This window comes from Heteronotia binoei, chromosome 15 (assembly GCF_032191835.1).
Source record: "Heteronotia binoei isolate CCM8104 ecotype False Entrance Well chromosome 15, APGP_CSIRO_Hbin_v1, whole genome shotgun sequence".
In the NCBI taxonomy this organism is placed as follows: domain Eukaryota; kingdom Metazoa; phylum Chordata; class Lepidosauria; order Squamata; family Gekkonidae; genus Heteronotia; species Heteronotia binoei.
The window spans coordinates 5,835,144-5,852,552 of record NC_083237.1 but is presented as its reverse complement, the minus strand read 5'-3'; the positions used below and the strand labels follow the sequence as shown (position 1 = coordinate 5,852,552).

The following is a 17,409-nucleotide window of genomic DNA, read 5'->3' as shown; positions in this document are numbered from 1 at the left end:
AAACTGGAAATGCCGGGGATTGAACCTGGGAAGTTCTGCGAGCCAAGCAGATGCTCTGCCACTGAGCCACAGCCCTTCCTCGAGGGTTGCCAGTGGGGTCACGAGATCTCCCGCTTTGACAACTGATCTCCAGCTGGCAGAGGTCAGCTCCCCTGGAGAAAATGGCTGCTCAGAAGGGTGGACTTTACGGTATTGGACCATGCTGAGGCCCCTCCCCTCCCCAAACCCCGCCCTCTCCCAGATCCACCCTCAAAGTCTCCAGGTATTGTCCAACCCAGACCTGGCAACCGTACCTTCCTCTTAAGGCCTGTATTGTCTGTCAGCAGCTCTCCCAGGTCACGTCGCTATGGCTAGGGTTTCCAAATCTGGGTTGGTAAATTTCTGGAGATTTGGGGGTGGAGCTTGGGGAGCATACAATGTTGCATAGCCCACTCTCCAAAGCCGCCATTTACTCCACGGGAAACCGATCTCTAGTTTTCTGGAGATTAGTTGTAATTCCAGGACCGCTCTGGAGGTTGGCAACCCTACCTCCTGCCTGTTCCTTCACCCAGAGATCAAAGCTGGGACCTTCAATCACATACAGGGCTTTTTCTGGTTGGCTTGGAGTCAGGGGTGTGTGGCCCAATATGCAAATGAGTTCCTGCTGGACTTTTTCCTACAAAAAAGCCCTGCGCAAAAAATGGTGATGCTAGGGGGTGTGGCCTAATATGCAAAATGAGTCCGACTTTTTCTACAAAGAAAGCCCCGCGCAAAACGAAGGTGATGTCAGGGGGTGTGGCCTAATATGCGAATGAGTTCCTGCTGGACTTTTTCCTACAAAAAAGCCCTGCGCAAAATGGCGATGCTAGGGGGTGTGGCCTAATATGCAAATGACCTGCTGGACTTTTTCTACAAAAAAGCCCTTTGCAAAACAATGGTGATTTCAGGGGGTGTGGCCTAATATGCAACTGACCTGCTGGACTTTTTCTACAAAAAAGCCCTGCGCAAAACAATGGCGGTGTCAGGGGGTGTGGCCTAATATGCAAATGACCTGCTGGACTTTTTCTACAAAAAAGCCCTGCGCAGAACAATGGTGATATCAGGGGGTGTGGCCTAATATGCTGAGCTTTTTCTACAAAAAAAGCCCAGGTCACATACATATCCACTAGAGCTTATTCTGTCCTTGAGAATGCCTGAGGAAGAGGAATTCCTTGTAAAGAACTGAGATAAGATAAGCGTGTCCAGCTTCAAACAGGCTTTGGCTCAGAATTAAAGAAATCTTTTTTCCCCCGTGCCTAAACAAATGTTAGCAACCTAATGTTTGTCTTGCGGTTCTTCAAAAAGAGTCAAAGATATTTTAGGACCTGGATAGTAACTTCTAATACAATAACTTATTGATATAATTTTAACTATGCTAGTATACTTATGTAAACTCAGTGCTGATATTATACATTACGGATTCCCCTGAGGAAGCCTGTGGGCAAAACACGTACGGGATTTTTTGGAATTTTATTGGAGTAATAAAATACATTTTTGCCTGGTTTTGCACCATCGGGCTTGGCCCTGTTTTTTAAAATTTCCTTTACAATTAAAAATCCCTAGAAAAGTGAGGAAAATAACAGGAAGGGTGTCGAGGGGGAGATTAAGGGGCGAATTTCATGATGAGGGAATACGGTTACAGGTCCAATTCAAGAAATATCTGGGGACTTTGGGGGAGGAGCCAAGAGCAAGCTTGAGACAAGCATAACTGAACTCCAAAGGGAGTTCTGGCCATCATGTTTAAAGGGACCACACACCTTTTAAATGCATTATAAGACCAATTCCCACAGGGAATAATGGAGAACTGATACGTAGGTATCTGGGGCTCTGGAGGGCTGTTTTTTGAGGTAGGTCACTAAATTTTCAGCATAGCTTCTGGTGCCTCTTCTCAACACACCCTCCTAATTTCAAAAGGATTGGACCAGGGGGTCCAATCCTATGAGCCCCCAAAGAAGGTGCCCCTCTCCTTCATTATTCCAGCTGGAGGGAAGGCATTTAAAAGGTGTGCAGTCCCTTTCAATGTGATGGAGTTCAGTCCTGCTTGCCACACCCTTGGCCCTGGCTCCACCCCCAAAGTCTCCTGGCTCCACCCCCAAAGTCCCCAGATATTTCTTGTGTTGGACCTGGCAACCCGAGCTCACACTAGCATCTCTTGGGGGATCCCCTGTCTTAGTCTAACATATTTAATGTCTGTGAGATTAAAAGACAGGCATCATGGACACATGGAAATATCCGCAGAAAGCTGGTGGCTATTCATCATTTTCTGGAAATGAAGACATGCTCCGGATCTTCCAGGGCCTTTTATTAGTTTCGGATCATGCTCTATGTGACCAGTCAGTACCTTATACCGCCTTCTTGTAACATAGATGAAAATGAAAGTAATATTAAAAGAAAGACCAATTTATCGTTGTGTGATCTCTCAGAGGTGTATGAACCTGTCACCTACACCTACAATGGATCAGCTTTCAAACTGTCAAAGAATTCTCCTTTTTGTCAGTTCTGTTACTTAATGATGATGTTGATGATGATATTGGATTTGTATCCCCCCCTCCACTCCGAATCTCAGAGTCTCAGAGCAACCAACCTCTGTTCGCCTCTTGCCTTGAGAGTGCGGCGACTGGGTTGCAGTTTTCCACCTCCACCGAAAACACACCGACCAATTTCGCACTAGACCTTTAATCCTGGTTTAGCCCTGTCTCTAAGCTGACATTCTACACTAAAATCATAGAATCATAGAGTCGTAGAGTTGGTTTCTCTGATTCTATTACTCTAGCGTAGAATGTCAGTTTGAGGACAGGGCTAAACCAGGATTAAAAGTCTAGTGCGAAACTAGTCACCGTGAAACCACGATCAAGCCAACGGACTGGCTGTAAAACCGTCAGACCGCAATCGTAAAGTTATTGAGCCTGTCAAAGCGCTGTCAGATCTGTCTCTTTACCAAAGCCAGCAGCTACCAATTAAAAACAAAGAAGAAAAAGCTGTTTCAGCCAAAGAAAACATTGACAGGAGGGATTAGGAAGAAAGGTTGCCACTCAGCTCGTAAAACTGAGCCACATTAAGCCAGACAGTCAGGAAGGAAGAGAATCGGAAAGCCCTGGTGTGTGGAAAGGGCACCGGCACTCATGGCCTCTGGGGAGAAGGGGGATGGAAAGTGGTGTCAATTTGTGGCCGAATAGTCAGTCCAAAGGGAAATCAACCCAGACTGTTCCCTGGAAGGTCAGATGCTAAAGCTGAAACTCAAATCCTTTGGCCACCCAATGAGAAGGGAGCCCTCCCTGGAGAAGACTCTTGAGAGTCCCTTGGACTGCAAGAAGATCCAATCAGCCAGTCCTAAGGGAAATCAGCCCTGACTGTTCGCTGGAAGGTCAGATGCTGAAGCTGAAGCTCAAATACTTTGGCCACCAAATGAGAAGGGAGCACTCCCAGGAGAAGATCCTGATGCTGGGAAAGACAGAAGGCAAAAGAAGAAGGGGATGGCAAAAGATGAGATGGCTGGACAGCGTTACTGATGTAATAAACACAAATTTGAGCAGCCTTTGGAGGATGGTGGAAGATAGGACCTGGCGTGACTTGGTCCATGGGGTCGCAAAGAGTTGGACTCGGCTGTGTGACTGAGCAACTACAACAAGGGTTACCAGACCTGGGCTGGGAAAGACCTGGAGATTTTGGGGGTGGGGCCTGAGGAAGGTGGGGCTTGGGGAGGGGAGCGACTTCAGTGGGTTAGGATGCCATAAAATCTACGTTTCAAAGCAGCCATTTTCTCCAGGTGAACTGATCTCTGTCATCTGGAGATCAGGTGTAATCTCAGGAGACCTCTCACCACTGCCTGGAGGTGTCAACCCCATCTAAGTCAATTGATGCAACCCCATGGGGTTTTCAAGACAGGAGGCAAACACAGAGGACGTTTGCCATTGCCTGCCTCTGCATAGCGACCCTGGACTTTTTCCGTGGTCTCCCATCCAACTTCTGACCAAGGCTGACCATGCTTAGCTTCTGAGATCTGATGAAATCGGGCTATCATGGGCCATCCCACTCTCAAATTCACTGACAGGCCTTAAGAACATAAGAGAAGCCATGTTGGATCAGGCCAATGGCCCATCCAGTCCAACATTCTGTGTCACATAAGGACATAAGAGAAGCCATGTTGGATCAGGCCAGTGGCCCATCCAGTCCAATATTCTGTGTCACATAAGGACATAAGAGAAGCCATGTTGGATCAGGCCAATGGCCCATCCAGTCCAACACTCTGTGTCACATAAGGACATAAGAGAAGCCATGTTGGATCAGGCCAAAGGCCCATCCAGTCCAATATTCTGTGTCACATAAGGACATAAGAGAAGCCATGTTGGATCAGGCCAATGGCCCATCCAGTCCAACATTCTGTGTCACATAAGGACATAAGAGAAGCCATGGTGGATCAGGCCAAAGGCCCATCCAGTCCAACACTCTGTGTCACATAAGGACATAAGAGGAGCCATGTTGGATCAGGCCAAAGGCCCATCCTGTTCAACACTCTGTGTCACATAAGGACATAAAAGAAGCCATGTTGGATCAGGTCAAAGACCCATCCAGTCCAACACTCTGTGTCATGTAAGAACATAAGAGAAGTCATGTTGGATCAGGCCAATGGCCCATTCAGTCCAGCACTCTGTGTCACATAAGAACATAAGAGAAGCCATGTTGGATCAGGCCAGTGGCCCATCCAGTTCAACACTCTGTGTCACATAAGAACATAAGAGAAGCCATGTTGGATCAGGCCAATGGCCCATTCAGTCCAGCACTCTGTGTCACATAAGAACATAAGAGGAGCCATGTTGGATCAGGCCAATGGCCCATCCAGTCCAACACTCTCTGTCACACAGTGGCCAAAAAAACCCAGGTGCCATTAGGAGGTCCACCAGGGGGGCCAGGACACTAGAAGCGCCCCCCCCCAGTGTTGCCCCCCACATGCACCAAGAATCCAGAGCATCCCTGCCCCAGACAGAGAGTTCCACCAATACCCTGTGGCTAATAGCCACTGATGGACCTCTGCTCCAGATGTTGATCCAATCCCTTTGAGCGTGTCTGGGCATTCGGGAAACTTTCTCATGAAACCCACAACATTCATGTGGCCCACTTTGCTGGCTCAGTCAGGAGAGAAAGGGAATTCTTCATACACTCAAAATCACTTTCTTCTTTGCCCTGACTCCAGATGGTGAAGGCATCTCTGTGCAGATTTAGCCCAGAATACATATTATACAGCTGTCCGGCTAGCTCCCTTTATGTGTTTGAAAGTGGGGGGGGGCCTCTTAGGACGGCTCCCCTACCCTGTCCACCTAGTTGGCCTCTGTTGGAAACCCACTGGTTTGCAGAGGACTGTTTTAAATGTGTCCTAAGCTGCAGTCCAGTTGCTATGTCAGAACAAATTTTGAGTCCAGTAGCACCTTTCAGACCAAGAGAAGTAGATTCAAGGTATGAACTTTCAGGCAGGACATTTAATGGGTGACCTCCAAGTAGCTGTTTCATTGCAAAAGAACTTCAGGAACAAACTGGAAAGGGAAATTGCTGAACTACATTAGTCTCCTACTTTGACATATTAATTCCTCCACTCCCCACCCCCCCCCCCATAATTAAATCAAAACTTAGCTTGTTTTTGCTGTTTGATCTTTTCATATGTCAACACATCTTCAATAAGTTGTATGTTAATTTGCTGTTTGTCTATGTTGAGGCATCTGCCTATATATATATGGAACATTAACTTCCATTTCTATGTATCTGAAGAAGTGTTGTTTGCCTATGTGGAGGCATCTGCCTATATATATGAAACATTAACTTCCATTTCTATGTATGTGAAGACATGTGAGTGCATTGCACACGGAAGCTCCTTCCTTGAACAACCTTTTGTTGGTCTTAGAGATGCCACTGGACTCAAAATTTCAATATATAACCAATAACCATCTGGAGCCAGGGGAAAGGAGTGAGTGATTTTGAGCATATGAAGAATTCCCTTTCCCTTCTGCCTATGTATATGAAAGGTGGCACCTTTCAGACCAAGAAAAGTGTATTCAAGCTATGAGCTTTTGTGTAGGACATTTAATGGGTGTCCTCCAAGTAGCTGTTTTATTGCAAAAGAACTTCAGGAACAAACTGGAAAGGGAAATTGCTGAACTACATGAGTCTCCTACTTTGACATATTTGTTGCTCCAATCCCTTCTCCCCCGAAAAATAATTAACTCCAAACATATTGCGACCTCTAACTTAGCTTGTTTTTGCTGTTTGAGCTCTTCATATGTCAACACATAAGTTGTATGGTAATTTGCTGTTTGCCTATGTGGAGGCTTCTGCCTATATATATATGGAACATTAACTTTCATTTCTATGTATCTGAAGAAGTGCTGTTTGCCTATGTGGAGGCTTCTGTCTATATATATATGGAACATTAACTTCCATTTCTATGTATCTGAAGAAGTGCTGTTTGCCTATGTGGAGGCTTCTGCCTATATATATATGGAACATTAACTTTCATTTCTATGTATCTGAAGAAGTGCTGTTTGCCTATGTGGAGGCTTCTGTCTATATATATATGGAACATTAACTTCCATTTCTATGTATCTGAAGAAGTGCACCTGTACATGAAAGCTCCTACCTTGAATAAACTTTTGTTGGTCTTAAAAGTGCGCCTGGTTTCAAAATTTGTTCTACTGCTTCAGAGCAACACAGCTGTCCACCTGGATATATCTGATTTTTTTATATTGTCATTTTGCATGTTTTCCCCCATTTGTAACTGTGGTTTTATTTGGTATGTTCTGCAATGGCTTCCAGGCTTGGGTTTTTCCAGATATCAATGCAAACAGCTCAAAAGCATCAGCTGATGCTGGACACACACCATGCATACATGCTTTAAGAGAAGCCATGTTGGATCATGAGAAGCCATGTTGGATCAGGCCAAAGGCCCATCCAGTCCAACACTCTGTGTCACATAAGAACATAAGAGAAGCCATGTTGGATCAGGCCAAAGGCCCATCCAGTCCAACACTCTGTGTCACATAAGAACATAAGAGAAGCCATGTTGGATCAGGCCAATGGCCCCTCCAGTCCAACTTTCTGTGTCACATAAGAACATAAGAGAAGCCACGCTGGATCAGGCCAATGGCCCCTCCAGTCCAACTCTCTGTGTCCCACAGTGGCCAAAAAAAAGTGCCATTAGGAGGTCCACCAGTGGGGCCAGGACACCAGAAGCCCTCCCACTGTTGTCCCCCGCCCACAAGCACCAAGAATACAGAGCATCACTGCCCCAGACAGAGAGTTCCAACATAGCCACTGATGGACCTCTGCTCCAGATGTTGATCCAATCCCCTCTTGAAGCCATCTATGCTTTCAGTTGCTACCACTTCTTGTGGCAGTGAATTCCATGTGTTGATCACCCTTTGGGTGAAGAAGTAAGAGAGAAAACTTTTTATGCTGATACGGTTACCAAGTCCAATTCAAGAAATAGCCGGGGACTTTGGGGGTGGAGCCAGGAGGCTTTGGGGGTGGAGCCAAGAGCAAGGTTGTGACAAGCATAACTGAGCTCCACAGGGAGTTCTGGCCATCACATTTAAAGGGAGCACACACCTTTTAAATGCCTTCCCCCACTGGAAATAATGAAGGATAGGGGCGTCTTCTTTTGGGCTCACGGAATTAGACCCCGTGCTCCAATCTTTTTGACACTTGGAGGGTCTTCTGATGAGAGGCACTGGATGCTATGCTGAACATTTGGTGCCTCTACCTCAAAATACAGGCCCCCTCCCAGAGTCCCGTGGATCAATTCTCCATTATTCCCTATGGGAATCGGTCTTCCTAGGGAATAATGCGTGCCCAGCAGACATTCCCCCCCCCATGCTTTCTGATGACTCTAAAGTGGGGGGAGGGCCTCCAAACTGGGGGATCCCCTGCCCCCGCCTGGAGATTGGCAACCCTAACACGCAAGTATAGACACACAACTGCTTTCTGCTGAGTCAGACCCCGGATTCACCTAGCTCAATATTCTCCCCCCTGACTCCAGCAGAGAAAGGGCTTTCTCTACACTTGAAATGAACATGGCAGTGATTGGGGATCTCCCACATGCAAAGCATATGCTCTAACCACTGAGCCACACTACTGGCCCCAAAGGCCAGTGTCCTCTGAAGGAGACTGACATCAGCTGAGGCTCATCACCGGTCCTGAAACCAGAGGCCCTTTACCGGCAAGAGAAAGAGCCCCAAGACTCAGTGGCAGAGCCTCTGCCTGGCATGCAGAAGGTCCCAGGTTCAATCCCCACCATCCTCAGTTAAAAGGACCAGGCAGGAGGTGATGGGAAAGACCTCTGCCTGAGACCCTGGAGACTAATGGAGAAGGGCTGTGGCTCAGTGGCAGAGCCTCTGCCTGGCATGCAGAAGGTCCCAGGTTCAATCCCCACCATCCTCAGTTAAAAGGACCAGGCAGGAGGTGATGGGAAAGACCTCTGCCTGAGACCCTGGAGACTAATGGAGAAGGGCTGTGGCTCAGTGGCAGAGCCTCTGCCTGGCATGCAGAAGGTCCCAGGTTCAATCCCCACCACCCTCAGTTAAAAGGACCAGGCAGGAGGTGATGGGAAAGACCTCTGCCTGAGACCCTGGAGACTAATGGAGAAGGGCCATAGCTCAGTGGCAGAGCATCTGCCTGGCATGCAGAAGGTCCCAAGTTCAATCCCCGGCATCTCCAGTTAAAAGTACCAAGCAGGAGGTGATGGGAAAGACCTCTGTCTCAGACCCTGGAGACTAACGGAGAAGGGCTGTGGCTCGGTGGCAGAGCCTCTGCCTGGTATGCAGAAGGTCCTAGGTTCAATCCCCACTATCTCCAGTTAAAAGGACCAGGGAGGAGCTGATGGCTCTGACCTGGATCTTGTCCGATCTGGGAAGGGAAGCGGGATCCGTCATGGAAAATACTTGGATGGGAGCCCACCAAGGAAGCCCAAGGTTGCTATGCAGAGGTGGGTGATGGCAAACCACCTCTAGATGTCTCTTGCCTTAAAAATCCCTCAGCAGGGGTGTCAAACATGTGGCCCAGGGGCTGAATCAGGCCCTCAGAGGACTCCTTAACAGGCCCCCAAGCAACTGGCTGTCATCTGCTTCCTTTTCCTTCTCTCTTCCTTCCTTCCTTTGCTAGGCTTGCCCAATCGCATAGGAGCTACAGAGCAAAGCCTCTATTTTTTCTACTGGCTGAGGCTCCTCCCTTGGGGAGGAAGGAGGGGAGGGAGAACTTGCTTTACCAGGCTCTCTCAGTCACACAGCACAGCTACTGAGTCAAGTCTCTCTTCCTTCTATTGGCTGAGGCTCCCCTTCCAGTCCCCTGGGGAAGGAAGGAAAGAGCCAGAGCTTCCTTCGCCCAGTTCCCTGGATCCATGGGAGAGATACAAAGAAAGCACCTTTAAGAGGGTGTTCACGCTACACCAAATAATGCATTTTGCAACTGGATTTTTACTGTGTGATAGCAAAAATCCACTTGCAAAATGTGTTATTTAGTGTCGTGCGAATGCACTCTTAAGATCAACGAGCGCTAGTGTTTTGAGCATGTTTAAAGCTTTTAAAAAATCTTTAATTGTGTTTGTCTGTGTCCTTTATAGAGTTTATATCTCTGCTATGTAATCTTAAACATGGCCTGGCCCAACAAGGTCTCATTTATGTCAGATCCGGCCCTCCTAACAAATGAGTTCGACAACCCTGTTATATGCCAGACGTCAGCTGTGACTTGACGGCCCTTTACACAAACATGTAAAAGAACAGTCTGAGTAGAACTTGACATTCTAAGGGTCTGTTTCAGTGTCAGGCAGTTTCAAGTGTAATCAGAAGAAGAAGATATTGGATTTATATCCCGCCCTCCACTCCAGAGAGACTCAGAGCGGCTCACAATCTCCTTTCCCTTCCTCCCCCACAACAGACACCCTGTGAGGTGGGTGGGGCTGGAGAGGGCTCTCACGGCAGCTGCCCTTTCAAGGACAACCTCTTCCAGAGCTATGGCTGACCCAAGGCCATGCTAGCAGGTGCAAGTGGAGGAGTGGGGAATCAAACCCGGTTCTCTCAGATAAGAGTCCGCACATTTAACCACTACACTAAACAGGCTCTCTTACAATCACCTTCCCTTCCTCCCCCACAACAGACACCCTGTGAGGTGGGTGGGGCTGGAGAGGGCTCTCACAGCAGCTGCCCTTTCAAGGATAACCTCTGCCAGAGCTATGGTTGACCCAAGGCCATCTCAGCAGGTGCAAATGGAGGAAGAAGAAGAAGATATTAGATTTATATCCCGCCCTCCACTCTGAAGAGTCTCAGAGCGGCTCACAATCTCTTTGACCTTCCTCCCCCACAACAGACACCCTGTGAGGTGGGTGGGGCTGAGAGGGCTCTCACAGCAGCTGCCCTTTCAAGGACAACTCCTGTGAGAGCTCTGGCTGACCCAAGGCCATTCCAGCAGGTGCAAGTGGAGGAGTGGGGAATCAAACCCGGTTCTCCCAGATAAGAGTCCGCACACTTCACCACTGCACCAAACTGGCTCTGAAGGGGTCAGCTCTTCTCTTTTGGAAAAGAGAGAGAGTTTGGACATGACCCCCTTCCTGCTAACCACGGAAGTGTGAATGTATGGCCTCCTGGAGGTGGTGTTTCCCCCCACCCCGTGCTCAACCAAATGCACTCTGCACGTGCTCAGAGGCCCTTCAACATTCTGGATGCGTTCCACGGCAAAACACCTAAAAGTGGATTTGGAGGGCCAGCTCAAACCTGACAAGGAGAGACAGAGGAACGCCTGGAAAGTCTTCAGGAATGAAACGAGGCGTGGAGAACCGCCCGTGGGGTGCCTACAGTGGCAGGGAGGGCATCTTTGGGAACATCCCTCAGTGAGAAAAAGTTAGTCATCTTCCTCTGTTGCGTCCCGCCCTTGTCCCCTGCCAGGCAGCCAATGGGGACGGCCCCGGTGAGCTCATGCCACAAGGCGTGTGTGCCTCCACAGCGGGAGAGGACCTGTGGGTCTTGCCGGTTTATCTTGCTGGTGCAGGTGAAACTGAGTTTCTGTTTGAGGCATGAATAACAATGAGGCAAGAGCGACACGAGCCCTAGAGCCCAGGAATCTTGGCTCTCCTGCGCAGGGAACAGAACCCAGGCTCCGTGGATCCTGAGAGATGCTTTTCTAGAGAAACTGCAGTGGTTAAAAGCGTTGGATCGGAGAAACCCAAGTTCGAATCCCTGCTCTGCCTTGGCAGCTTGCTGGGTGATCGTGAGCCAGTTCCATGCTCTCCGGCTAACCTACTTCACAGGGTTGTTGTGAGGAGAAAACGGAGGAAATCATTGTAAACTGCTTTGGGTCCCCATGGGCAAGAAGATATTGGATTTATATCCCGCCCTAAACTCTGAATCTCAAGGTCTCAGAGCGGCTCACAATCTCCTTTACCTTCCTCCCCCCTCCCCACAACAGACACCCTGTGAGGTAGATGAAGATATTGGATCTATATCCCCCCCTCCACTCCAAAGAGTCTCAGAGCGGCTCACAATCTCCTTTATCTTCCTCCCCCACAACAGACACCCTGTGAGGTAGATGAAGATATTGGATTTATATCCCTCCCTCCACTCCGAAGAGTCTCAGAGCGGCTCACAATCTCCTTTATCTTCCTCCCCCACAACAGACACCCTGTGAGGTAGATGAAGATATTGGATTTATATCCCGCCCTCCACTCCGGAGAGTCTCAGAGCGACTCACAATCTCCTTTCCCTTCTCCCCCCACAACAGACACCCTGTGAGGTAGGTGGGGCTGAGAGAGCTCTTAGAAGAAGAAGATATTGGATTTATATCCCACCCTATACACTGAATCTCAGAGTCACAGAGCAGTCACAATCTCCTTTACCTTCTCCCCCCAACAGACACCTTGTGAGGTAGGTGGGGCTGAGAGAGCTCTTAGAAGATGATGATGATTTTGGATTTATATCCCACCCCATACTCTGAATCTCAGAGCGGTCACAATCTCCTGTACCTTCCCCCCCAACAACAGACACCCTGCAAGGTAGGTGGGGCTGAGAGAGCTCTCCCAGAAACTGCCCTTTCAAGGACAACTCTGTGAGAGCTGTGGCTGACCCAAGGCCATCCCAGCAGCTGTAGGTGGAGGAGTGGGGAATCAAACCCGGTTCTCCCAGGTAAGAGTCCACACACTTAACCACTACACCAAACTGGCTCTCACACCAAACTGGCTCTCTCTCTTACAGCTGCTGCTATTTCAAGGACAACTCCTGCGAGAGCTATGACTGACCCCAGGCCATTCCAGCAGCTGCAAGTGGAGGAGTGGGGAATCAAACCCGGTTCTCCCAGATAAGAAGGCACACTTCACCACTACACCAAACTGGCTAGTTTGAGAGCCAGCAGGCTATAAATGAAGTAATTTTTAAAGATTCCGTTTCTTGCAGGGAAAGCATACCAGTCTAACAGGGGGAGAGTATTTTTTGCCATCCTAAGAAAAGCAGCACCTGTGAAACTTCTGTCTGTTGTGCAGTTGTTAAAAGCAAGGAAAGCCTGTTGGAAACTCCACCCAGCCAAGATAAGCAGTCCTGACTCCGAAATCCAAAAGCAGAAAGAGGAACAGAGCCTGGGAAATCCATGCAATAACTCCAAGCTTTAGTAACTCCACACAGCAAGGGAGAGAGAATCGATTGGCATCCCATCTAAATCTTTGGATTATAAGAAGCGGCCAGGAAAACCAGAGTATCCCTGAGCATGTGCAAAGTGCCATTTTGTTCCCATGGGCGGGGCTGTGGTTCAATGGCAGAACATCTGCTTTGGAAAGAGAAGGCTCCCCCCAGTTGCATCCAGCCAAAAAAGGATTCAGTTATGAAAGTTCCGTAGCTGAAACGGGGAGAGCGGCTGCCGGTTGAGTCGACAACAGCGACTCCCATAGACCAAGAGTCTGACTCGGTATAAAGCAGCTCCGTGTTTTTGTGAGGGGATGAACCGGGCCAGAGATCCTGTGGCTTGTGACCGCTTGGAGCCTGACATTTCCATTTTTCTCCCAGAAATTTGCTGCTAGAATTCTAACAAAATGCAGTTCGACCTTCCAGGAAGGCCGCCCAATACTCTGTTCCTTCACTTCCCTATCATCATACAAACCTAAGAAAAGCCCTGCTGGATTGGACCAGCGGTCCATCTAGTCCAGCCTCCTGTCCCACTACACCACACTACACCAAACTCTCAGTTTGAGAGCCAGTAGGCTATAAATGAAATATTTTTTAAAGAATCCTTTTCTTGCAGGGAAAGCATATCTGTCTAACAGGGGGAGAGAACCAGTTTGGCGCAGTGGTGAAGTGCGCGGACTCTTATCTGGGAGAACCGGGTTTGATTCCCCCACTCTTCCACTTGCAGCTGCTGGATTGGCCTTGGGTCAGCCATAGCTCTGGCAGTGGTTGTCCTTGAAAGGGCAGCTGCTGTGAGAGACCTCTCCAGCCCCACCCACCTCACAGGGTGTCTGTTGTGGGGGAGGAAGGGAAAGGAGATTGTGAGCCGCTCTGAGACTCTCCAGTGCGGAGGGTGGGATATAAATCCAATATCTTCATCTACCTCACAGGGTGTCTCTTGTGGGTGGAGGAAGGTAAAGGAGATTGTGAGCCGCTCCGAGACTCTTCGGAGTGGAAGGCGGGATATAAATCCAATATCTTCATCTACCTCACAGGGTGTCTGTTGTGGGGGAGGAAGGGAAAGGAGATTGTGAGCCGCTCTGAGACTCTCCGGTGTGGAGGGTGGGATATAAATCCAATATCTTCATCTACCTCACAGGGTGTCTCTTGTGGGTGGAGGAAGGTAAAGGAGATTGTGAGCCGCTCTGAGACTCTTCGGAGTGGAAGGCGGGATATAAATCCAATATCTTCATCTACCTCACAGGGTGTCTCTTGTGGGTGGAGGAAGGTAAAGGAGATTGTGAGCCGCTCCGTGACTCTTCGGAGTGGAGGGCGGAATATAAATCCAATGTCTTTTTCTTCTTCTTCACACAGTGGCCAGTCAGTCCTTCTTGAAGGCCAACAACAGGGCAGAGAGGCCAAGGCCTTCATAAGAAGATCCCCTACTGGCTCAGACCAGTGAAGGTCCACCTAGTCCAGCATCCCGTCCCCCACAGTGGCCAACCAGTTCCTCTGAAGGGCCAGCAACAGGGCGGAGAGGCCAAGGCCTTCATAAGAACCCCCCCTACAGGATCCAGACCAGTGAAGGACCACCTAGTCCAGCATCCCGTCTCCCACAGTGGCCAACCAGTTCCTCTGAAGGGCCAGCAACAGGGCGGAGAGGCCGAGGCCTTCATGAGAGGACTTTCCGTTCCACGCCTGCTTCATATATCTCGAGAACTATTTGTAGCAAGCCATTTCGAACCATTTCCGAAATCACACTTCCCCTGCGTAGCTTTTATTGCTTCAGCGCTGCAGACCAGTTTTCGAATCTCTGCTCTGCCGTGAGATCTTGGGAGAGTCTCCGTCTCCCTGCCTGTCCCTGTCTAACCTGCCCGATAGGGATCGTTGTAAAATTAAACCATGAGGCACAGGGGTTGTAACTTGCCTCAGATCACAGGGAGAGGGCCAGAAAGAACGCTCGGAGAGAGATATTACGGGGGAGAGGCGAGGGAACCTTTTCGTACTTCCCATCCCTTGAGTCGGTGACGCGCGAGGCGTCGTATCGGTTTTCTCCATCAAAATTAATCTTCTTTATGAGGTTTGTTCCTCCTTTCTCCCCAGTGGGGCCTCAAAGTTGCTCAGCGTAGTTTCCCTCTATTTGATCTTTACCACAACCTTGGGAGGTAGGCCAGGTGGAGAGTGTGGGACTGCTCCAAAGCCACCCAGTGCACTTCCAACGCGCAACTGCGGATTCGCACCTGGATCTCCCACATCATAGCTCGACATTCGAACCACCAGGCCACGCTGCCTTCCTTGAATGTTTAGATTCGCATCGGATCTGCCCGCCTCCCTTTTGGCCTCGCAACACCAACCCTGTGAGGTAGGCCAGGCCAAGACCACAGGATTGGCCTGAGGTCACCCAGCGGGCTTTCACAGCACAAGTCGGGATTTGAACCTGGGACTTTCTCGGCTCCTAGCCTGGTAGGGTTGTTAAGTCTAAATCAATAAATATCTGGGGACTTTGGGGGTAGAACCTGGAGACTTTGAGGGTGGAGCCAGAAGACTTTGGGGTAGAGCCAGGAGCAAGGCTGTGACAAGCATAATTGAACTCCAAAGGGAATTTTGGCCATCACATTTAAAGGGACCGCACACCTTTTCAGTGCCTTCCCTCCAATGGAAATAATGAAGGACAGGGGCACCTTCTTTTGGGGCTCACAGAATTGGATCCCCCGGTCCAATCCTTTTGAAACTTGGAGGGTGTTTTGGGGAGAGGCACAGGATGTTATGCTGGAAATGTGGCGCCTCTATTCTCAAAGAACAGCTCCCCCAGAGCCCCAGATACCCACAGAGCAATTCTCCATTATACTCTATAGGAATCCGTCTCTATAGGGAATAATGGAGTGCCCAGCAGACATTTCCCTCCCCGCTTTCGGATGATCCTGAAGCAGGGGGAGGGCCTCCAAACCGGGAGATCCCCTGCCCCCACCTGGGGATTGGCAACCCTCTAGCCTGGCCAGGAGGTAACGTTGCCCGCCCGCCCGCCCGGTCAACAGCCCGGGGCCCCTTCTCCACTCCAGCGCCCGCTTCCTGGCCACAAGACGCGGAGTTCCCACGCCCCTCCCGCTCCCCCCAGGGCCTGTCCCCACGATCCCGCGCCCTTCCTGCCCCATCACTGGCAGCACTCATTTCCCCAGCAACCTGTCCGACTTCCTCTCGTGTCGCCGGCGAAACTCGATCCCACGCTGGGCTCTCCCCGCAGCGCGCCCCGCGGACCATTCCCCCCCCCTCCCCGCCCAGCCGCGCTCGGAGCTGCTTCACCGCATCATGCAGGCTCCATCGGGGTCACTCCTCCCCCTCTTCTCCCCCGCGCGCTCTCATCCGCCGGCCGGCGGGGCCCAGAGGGACTCCACAACGCTTCGCCGACAAAAGAAAACTTTTTGAAACCCAAATTCTCCCATCATGAACTTTGCGCCCTCCCCACAAGAGACCACCCCCAGAGGGAACCTCGCAGACCTCCCAAGCCTTCCCCTGCGTCCCCCCATCTCCAAAGACAGCCATCTCCGAACCCTGCTCCCCCAGCTCCTCCAAAGCTTCCATTTGACTGTCGCCCAGAGCTCAGGCGTGATTCCGGGATATCTCCCGGGCCCACCGGGAGGTTGGCAAGCCCGCGGCGCCCCCGCATCCCTGCCCCTCTCCACTCGCGAGTCCTTCGTCGGGTCTCTCGGGGACTTTCGGAACCTTCCGCGCGCCCCAGTTCTGCCCTGCCCTCCCTCCAGCGCCCGTGCGGGTGGACGTGCCCACCTGGCCAGCTCCGCGCCCGGGGACTCACCTGGCAGGCGGTGGCGGCGGCAGCAGCACAACTCCCGGCCGGGCCTTCCCTCCTCTGCTCCGTCTGCGCTCCGGAGCCGTCGGCTGCGCCTCTCTAAAGTGTGGGGTGGAGCCGGGCGGCGGCCCAAATATGCGCGGCATCCGGGGAGGGCAGGATAGCAGAAGGGGGAAGCGCCTCTTACACCACTTCCCCGGGCCGGGCACGGGGCTGACGCACTCCCCAGGCACGGGGTGGGTGGGTGTGTGGAGTGGCTGGCCCCACTGACCTGGGAAGTGGGGCAGGTGGGGGGGGGGGTGGAGTGCAGAGAACCAGACTTCCCTCCGGATCCTGTTGCCCCCAAATACACACACACACACACACACCTGCCTTCCTAATCACATCTTCCCTCCAAGAAGCTGGAGGCTGCCCCCTGTTCCCTTCTCACAACAGCCCTGCCAAGTGGGACGGGCTTGAAGATGCACCCTGCTCACCCCTGATGACTGATTTCAGAGGGGAACCCCCGGACTAGAGTCCCCCGAGAGTGTCCAGATAGAAGCTTCCGAGAAAACTCCTATCCCCAAACTCTAGTTGGTCTCGGAGGTGCTGCAGGACTCGAACGCAGGACCCCTCGGCCCAAGTCCAACGCTCCAACTCAGGAGGGTCCCAGGTTTTTTTCCAAGGAGAGGCTGGAAATCCGCACCTGTGCTGCTGGCCGCAGGAACCTTGTGGTTGATCAAAGTGGCTGAGTGTAGCTGGCAAGCAACTTAAAAAATACTGTCGTTTTAGTGGCAAGGCAAAAAGCCTTGATCTTGTCAGATCTCAGAAGCTTAGCAGGGTCAGCCCTGGTTAGTAAGAACAGAAGAGAAGCCATGTTGGATCAGGCCAGTGGCCCATCCAGTCCAACACTCGGTGTCACATAAGAACATAAGAGGGAGCCATGTTGGATCAGGCCAATGGCCCACCCAGTCCAACACTCTGTGT

The 17,409-nt window shown here is 50.7% G+C and overlaps 1 protein-coding gene across 1 annotated transcript in view; it reads right to left on the bottom strand.

The window, feature by feature from the left end:
• TGM1 (transglutaminase 1) overlaps nucleotides 1-16,465 on the bottom strand; it is an 87,208-nt gene extending 70,743 nt beyond the window's left edge. Inside the window, exon 1 of the mRNA XM_060256310.1 lies at nucleotides 16,450-16,465. The gene's annotated coding sequence lies outside the window, so the exon portion shown is untranslated. The remainder of the gene's footprint in view (nucleotides 1-16,449) is intronic.
• Between the last annotated feature and the right edge of the window lie 944 nt (nucleotides 16,466-17,409).